This window comes from Eulemur rufifrons, chromosome 7, assembly GCF_041146395.1.
Source record: "Eulemur rufifrons isolate Redbay chromosome 7, OSU_ERuf_1, whole genome shotgun sequence".
Taxonomy (NCBI): Eukaryota; Metazoa; Chordata; class Mammalia; order Primates; family Lemuridae; genus Eulemur; species Eulemur rufifrons.
Window position 1 is genome coordinate 285,688,277 of NC_090989.1, and position 6,968 is coordinate 285,695,244.

Consider the following 6,968-nt stretch of genomic DNA (forward strand, 5'->3'; position numbering starts at 1 on the left):
TCATCTTTCATTTAACTGCAAGTGTCTCTATTTTACCCTGCTCTTGAAGGACATAGTATTTATACATGTTGTCCAGTTGCCTTCTGACTTCCATCGTTCCCAGTGAGAAGTCAGCGAGTATCTCCCTGGTCCCCTGCAGGTGGTGTGACATGTCCCCTGGCTACTTCCAAGATTTCCCCATGATCTTCAGTGTTCCTGTTGTGTGCCCAAGTGTACTTTCCTCTGTGTCTGTCCTGCTTGGGTTCACTGATCTTAGATCTTGTACATCGGCAAAGTTTCACTGGTATTTAAATACTTTTATTTTTCTGTCCCCCTCTTTTTTTCCTTCTGGGACTCCAATTAATATACATAATTCCACTTGGTATGTCCCGTAGTTCTTTTTCTCAATCTTTATTCTCTTCATCTTCAGACTGTATACTTTCTGTGGTTCTTTCTTCAGGATTACTGATCTTTTTATCCACCATCTCCAATATGTTAAGCCCAAACAAAGAAGTTTTCATTTTAGATATTGTACTTTTTATACTTTTCAGTAATATGATTTCCATTTGATTCTTTTCAGTGGTTTCCACTTCTCTGTTGAGATTCCCCATTTGTTTGTAAGTTAAGCTATATTTTAAGGAACATATTTATAACCAGTGCGTTAAAGTCTTCATCTTCTAAATCCAACATCTGGGTTAGCACAGGGTCTTTTCTATTGATTGCTGTGCTCCTTGGTTACAGGACTTGGTTCCTGCTTCTCTGCATGTCCAGTAAATTTGTGCCGGACACCATGGAAGTCACGTTGTATGGAGTCTGGATTACAGTGTCTGTCTTTGTGGAGTTTTGCGTTTATTCTGGCAGGCAGTGCGTACACTGATGGCTCTCCTTGATCCTGCCGAGACTTGGTTTGAGCCTTGTTTGGGCAGCTCCAGAGTAGGTCTTAATCTAGGTCTTGGCCCTTGTTCTCAACTTTTCTGGAGACTCAGCTGAATACCTGGGTGTGAACGAGACTCTGATATGGGTAAGGAAGACTTCCAGCGTCTCAGTGCTGTCAGCCTCTGGTGTCTTCAGCCCCTCAGTTCTGCAGCAGCTGCTCTACGCCAGACTGCGCGGGGTCTTGCCCTCTTCTGCGCAGTCACTCACTCAGCTGAGGACCCGTAAGAGATTTCTGGACCCTGCTGTGCAGCTCCCTCCTCTCTGCTGTTCCATTCTGCCAATTCCAGCTGCTCATGCTGCCCTGAACTCTGACTTCCATCTGCTCACTCCAGCAGGACTGCCACGTTTGCCTGGTGTCCACCTCTCTGTGACGAGGTTAAGAAATTGTTCCCAAGCAGAAAGCCAGAGAGAATGTGGGTCAACCTCATGTGTTTCCCTTCTCTCGGATTCTCAGTCTTACGCTGCCTGTTTCCCACCGGCTGAAAACAGTCACTTCCTGTATTTTGTCCAATTTTATGGTTGTTTATGGTGAATGGTAACACCAATTTTATGGTTGTTTATGGTGAGTGGTACTTTGTCATGAGTAAAAGTGGATTTTCCAGAATTTCATCTTGTCAAATGTTTCTTGGTCTGCAACTTCATCTAAAATGCTTCTTACAGAGGACTTACTATTTAGAATTCTTTTCTTTTCTTTTCTTTTTTTTTTCTTTTTTTTTTTTTAGACAGAGTCTCACTGTGTTGCCTGGGCTACAGTGCCGTGGCGTCAGCCTAGCTCACAGCAACCTCAAACTCCTGGGCTCAAGCGATCCTCCTGCCTCAGCCTCCCGAGTAGCTGGGACTACAGGCATGCCCACCATGCCCGGCTAATTTTTTCTATATATGTTTTTAGCTGTCCATATAATTTCTTTCTATTTTTAGTAGAGACGGGGTCTCGCTCTTGCTCAGGCTGGTCTCGAACTCCAGAGCTCAAACGATCCACCCGCCTCAGCCTCCCAGAGTGCTAGGATTACAAGCGTGAGCCACCGCGCCCGGCCCCCACTAATTTTTTAATTTCTTACAGAGATGGGGTTTTGCTATTGCTCAGGCTGGTCTCGTGGTTCAAGGGATCCTCCCACTTTGCTAAGATTACAGGTGTGAGCCACCACACCCAGCCTGCTTAGATTAAAATTTTAGTGAACACCCTTACCCTGGTCTCTTTTGATTTGGTTTAACTCTTGTCTCTTGCCTTTTTTCTGAACATTTTCCAAGAGCAAAAATGAACATTCTAAATGGTGGGTACAGGATGGCCAATTAAAAGCCACTAGGGTAGGTTGGTCACCACCATCTTAAACAGTGGTTTAAACTGACATTCCCTGACAGGATTTATAGGATTTTCTTTGCTCTTGGAAGATCAATAAGGAACAGAATGGAATTCTCAAACGTTAAGGCATGCCAGGTTTTCTGGGATTCCAGCTGGCTAACGTGGCCCATTCTTATGTACATTTTTAAACTGATGAGCAAAATTTTATCAAGGAAAATTGACACACCCAATGGGCTCAGGTGGTCATTATTTGAGAAAGCTGCAGCTACAGAGTTAAGATGTAGAGTCTTCTAAGTTCTCTGTTCATATATTTTTTTCCTGCTTACTTTGTTTTTTAATTTTTTCAAATTTCAGCATATTACCGGGGTACAAATGTTTAGGTTATGTATATAAAATATGGAACGCTTCATGAATTTGCGTGTCATCCTTGCACAGGGGCCATGCTAATCTTTGTATCGTTCCAATTTTAGTATATGTGCTGCAGAAGCGAGCACCCTGCCTACTTTGAATCTTCTGACTTTCCTACTAGTGTTGAGACAGACCTCACTGCTTATGGCATTCCATCCAAGACTTTAAAAACAGAAGTCTTAGTCCATCGTGGTGGCTCATGTCTGTAATCCCAGCACTTTGGGAGGCCAAGACGGGAGGGTCACTTGAGGCCAGGAGTTAGAGACCAGCCTGGCCAATGCATAAAAACCCTGTCTCTACAAAAGATAAAAATTAGCCAGGCATGGTAGTGACAACTGTAGTCCAGCTACTTGGGCGACTGAAGCAGGATTGTTTGAGCCCAGGAGTTTGAGGCTGCAGTGAGCTATGATGACACCACTGCACTTTACCTGGGGTGACAGAGTGAGACTCTTGTGTCCAAAAAAAAAAAAAAACAATGGTGGTCTAGCACCTCTTGTATTATCCTGGATAGAGCTGGAGCCCATTCTACTAAGTGAAGTGTCACCAGAATGGAGAAACAAGCACCACATGTACTCACCATCACATTGGTTTAACTGACTGACACGTAGGTGCACGTGTAGTAGTGACGTTCACTGAGTGTGGGGCAGGTGGGAGAGGTAGGCGGGGATGGGTATATTCACACCTAATGGGTGTGGTGTGCACTGTCTGGGGGATGGACATGCTTGAAGCTCTGACTTGGGTGGGGCAAAGGCAACATATGTAACCTAAACATTTGTACCCCCATAATGTGCTGAAATAAAAAAAAATTTAAAAATATAAACAAATGAAAAAATAATACAAATAAAATGTATTTACTAATAAAAAAAGTTTAACCCTAAACTCATTTGAGACCAAAAAAAGTGGGGGCAGGGGAGACTTTTAATCAAAAAAATAACAAAGCACAAGGCCTGGGTGTGGTAGTTCACACCTGAAGTCCCAACGCTTTGGGAGGCTGAGGCAGGAGGATCACTTGAGGCCAGGAGTTTGAGCTGACCCTGAGCTGTGACTGCACAGCAGTCTGGGCAACAGAGTGAGACCCTATCTCTGGGAAAAAAAAAAAAAAAAAAAGAATACTCATAAGTCATTTCTGATTCTGGAGGAATCAGGAAGGGAGTAAAAGCAAATGCTTCCATCTCTGTTCACAAAGTATACTTCACCAAATTGTTGAAACTATAGATAGCTTATGAGAGAAATTTTTCTTAAATCTAGAACACAAAGCATTTAAGGGCCAATGTTTTAAATAAAAGTCATAAAACATTATCTTCATCATCAATTACTTAATTTCATGTAATTAATTTTGTCTGATTAGCAATTTCATGAAATTGAAGTTTATTAGATTTCTGGAAATTTTTAGTCCATTGATCTTAAAGTTATCAGGACTCTGTGCTCAAGAGTACTTGTAGGTTGGAAATGGTTTTCTCTTATAACTTCAAGGGCACATCCCATTGTGTTCTGGTTGCTATTATCACTGTGGATTGTCTCATGTCTTTGTGGTCGGCCATCCTTTATATGTGACCTTTGTGGGACCTTGTGGCCACCCCATCTGGACACTTTCAGGACCTTTTATTTATGGTCATCGTTCTTTAATTTCATGGCGAGAGACTGGTGTTGCTTAGTCCCGTCCACTGCTTAGCATTCTCAGCCCTCTAAATTTGGAAAATAATGCCATTTAGGGGATATTTCCTTGTGCTAGTTACTTCTTTCCCCTTTGCTATGGTTGGAAGGTGTCCTCCCAAAAGCGTGTGTGGGAAACTTAATCCCCAAAGCAGCAGTGCTGAGGTGGTGCCCGGTGAGAAGCAGTCAGGTCCTGAGGACAGAATGGATGGATGCCATTATCTCGGGAGTGGGCTGGTTGGCAGACAGGGAGTTTGGCCTCCTTTCTCTCCCTCCCTTCCCACCCCGCCCCGTCTTGGCTCTCCCGCCCTTCTGCCTGTGTGAGAATGACGCTCCTCCTCCAGAGGATGCCACATCTAAGGCGCCATATCGGAAACAAAGATCAGGCCCTCATCAGACTCCAAACCTGCTGGCACCTAATTGTCAAACGTCTCAGCCTACAGAACTGTGAGAAATAGAGCTCTGTTCTTTATTAATTACCCAGTCCCAGGTATTCTGTGGTAGCAGCACGAAACAAAGACACCCATTAGCATTTATTCCCACTTTCTAGAATTCCTCTTACTAAGATTTTAGGATTCCTGGATGAAACTCTAATGTTTTCTTTTCTTTTCTTCTTTTTTTTTTTTTTTTTGAGACAGGGTCTTGCTTTGTTGCCCTGGTACCATCATGGCTCACAGCAACCTCAAACTCCTGGGCTCAAGCGATCCTCCCGCCTCAGCCTCCCATTGTGCTGGCACTACAGGTGTGAGCCAACACGCCCGGCCTCTTTTCTATTTTTAAACTCCTTTTCTTTCTGTTCTAATTTTGGGAGTTTCCTCAATGTATAACCCTTTTATCTACGTTTTAATATCACATTTTTAATTTCTAAGTGCTCTCTCTTAGTTTACGTATTCCTTTTATAGTACTGAATTTTACAGCATTCTGTTTCACGAATGCTTTTTCCTCTGAGATGACTAATTTAGTTCTTTTCACATGTTCTTCTGGTCTCTGTGCCCGCCGCCCTCCTCCCTCAGTATGGGGCTCTGTCTTTTCTCCGAGTGTCTGAGGGTGCTTGGCTGTCTGTCCCTTGCAGCTGGCAGCCTTCTGGGCCTGGCAGGATTTTCCAATGTTAGTTCCCCAGTGGGGCGATTGGGTGGGACGGGGCTGTTTCTTCTGGTGTCCCAAAGAGCAACATGCGGGCTCCCCACCGTGTCCTGCTTAGCCTGGCTGCTGGCCTCATGGGAGCCACTGGGGAAGGACTAAGCCTGGTGTCCCTTAGGCCAGAGAGCCCCAAGGTTTGTCACCTCCGGCCTGCTGTAGGAGAATGGGAAAGTCACATTGCTGTGCTAGCTGGGGAGGGGCTCTGGGGGCCCAGCTGCTCCTCACACAGAGTCCTGGACAGTCCTGGACAGTCCTGGAGTGTTCAGCCCCTCTGGGCAGCCCAGCCGGCACAGGTGCCCAGGCCTCTCCACGTGCACAGCGCCAACGCAGCGCATCTCTCTCCAACCTCACCTCCTCCCGCAAATTGGAGGGAAAACCCAAAGAGCAGATGTTAAGTAACAAAATTCACTAAAAGTTCATTTGTTTTCTAACATTATTCCTGTGTGCCAGGAATCCTACATAATTTTGTTGGATTAAGTGCTACACAGTTGCTGCAGTGACTGCTGAGTTTTGACGTAGAGCTAAGCTCTGCATGACACAACTTCGTATTCTACATGGAAACCAGCTGCGTGCTGTGTTTCTAGAGGAAGTCCCTGGAATTTGGGTGCAGTGTGTACTTCCAGCCCTGGGGGGACTTTGTGCTCCTCCATTTCAACAGCAAAGTGCGACGTTAGCCACAGCTGAGTGATTTCCATCGTCAGTCCACATGGCCACGTGGAGTTTTCATTTGAATTTACAATTTTTTCGACTGCAGAGACCTCTGAAGGCCAGTAGGATCAGCTTCAAAGAAACAAAGACAGAATCAGTTTCTGGAATGTACCATGAAACAGGTTATAAGTCTCTGATGTTGCATCTTCTGTTGAAGGTTCCTCATAACTGTGTGTCTGTGGTTTTAAGTGAAAGAAAATTTTCAAAATTCAGGTTAATAAAAAGTGCTCTTTGAGCACTTTTTCTTCAACAATGAAGAAAAACAGATGAGCAAACATGGCTAGAGTTTCTATTAAAACAGTACAAGAAAAAGACCAACTTGACAAAGCTGTCAAATTGCAGACATGAAAACTCAAAACCAGAAACTGGACTATGATATTGTTATTCATTAATGTCAAAATCTGATATATTGGTATAAGTACCCCTCCCGTCTTGTTTTTGGAAAAGCACATTAATGTAATGGCAGTTTTATTTAATTTTTTTTTTCCAGATCTCGTTCTGTCACCGAGGCTGGAGTGCAGTGGCGTCATTATAGCTCAGTGCAGCCTCCAACTCCTGGGCTCAGGCAATCCTCTTGCCTCAGCCTCCCAGCCTCTCAGTATCTAGGATTACAGGCACATACCACCATGCCTGACTAGTTTTTTCTTATTTTTTATAGAGACAGAGTCTTGCTATATTGCCCAGGCTGGTCTCAAACTCCTGGCCTTGAGGGATCCTTCTGCCTCAGCTTCCCAATGTGCTGGGATTATAGGTGTAAGCCCCTGCACCTATCCTAATGTAATGTAATTTTAATCCATGAGTATTTCCCCTTTTTTGTAAAGTTTATTCAATGCCCTGCCCTGGC

The 6,968-nt window shown here is 44.2% G+C and overlaps 1 non-coding gene across 1 annotated transcript; it reads right to left on the reverse strand.

Moving 5' to 3' along the window:
- Positions 1-2,605: 2,605 nt before the first annotated feature.
- On the reverse strand, positions 2,606-2,709 carry LOC138388801 (U6 spliceosomal RNA). Its single transcript, XR_011234288.1, has one exon. It is a non-coding gene; the product is annotated as a U6 spliceosomal RNA (small nuclear RNA).
- Between the last annotated feature and the right edge of the window lie 4,259 nt (positions 2,710-6,968).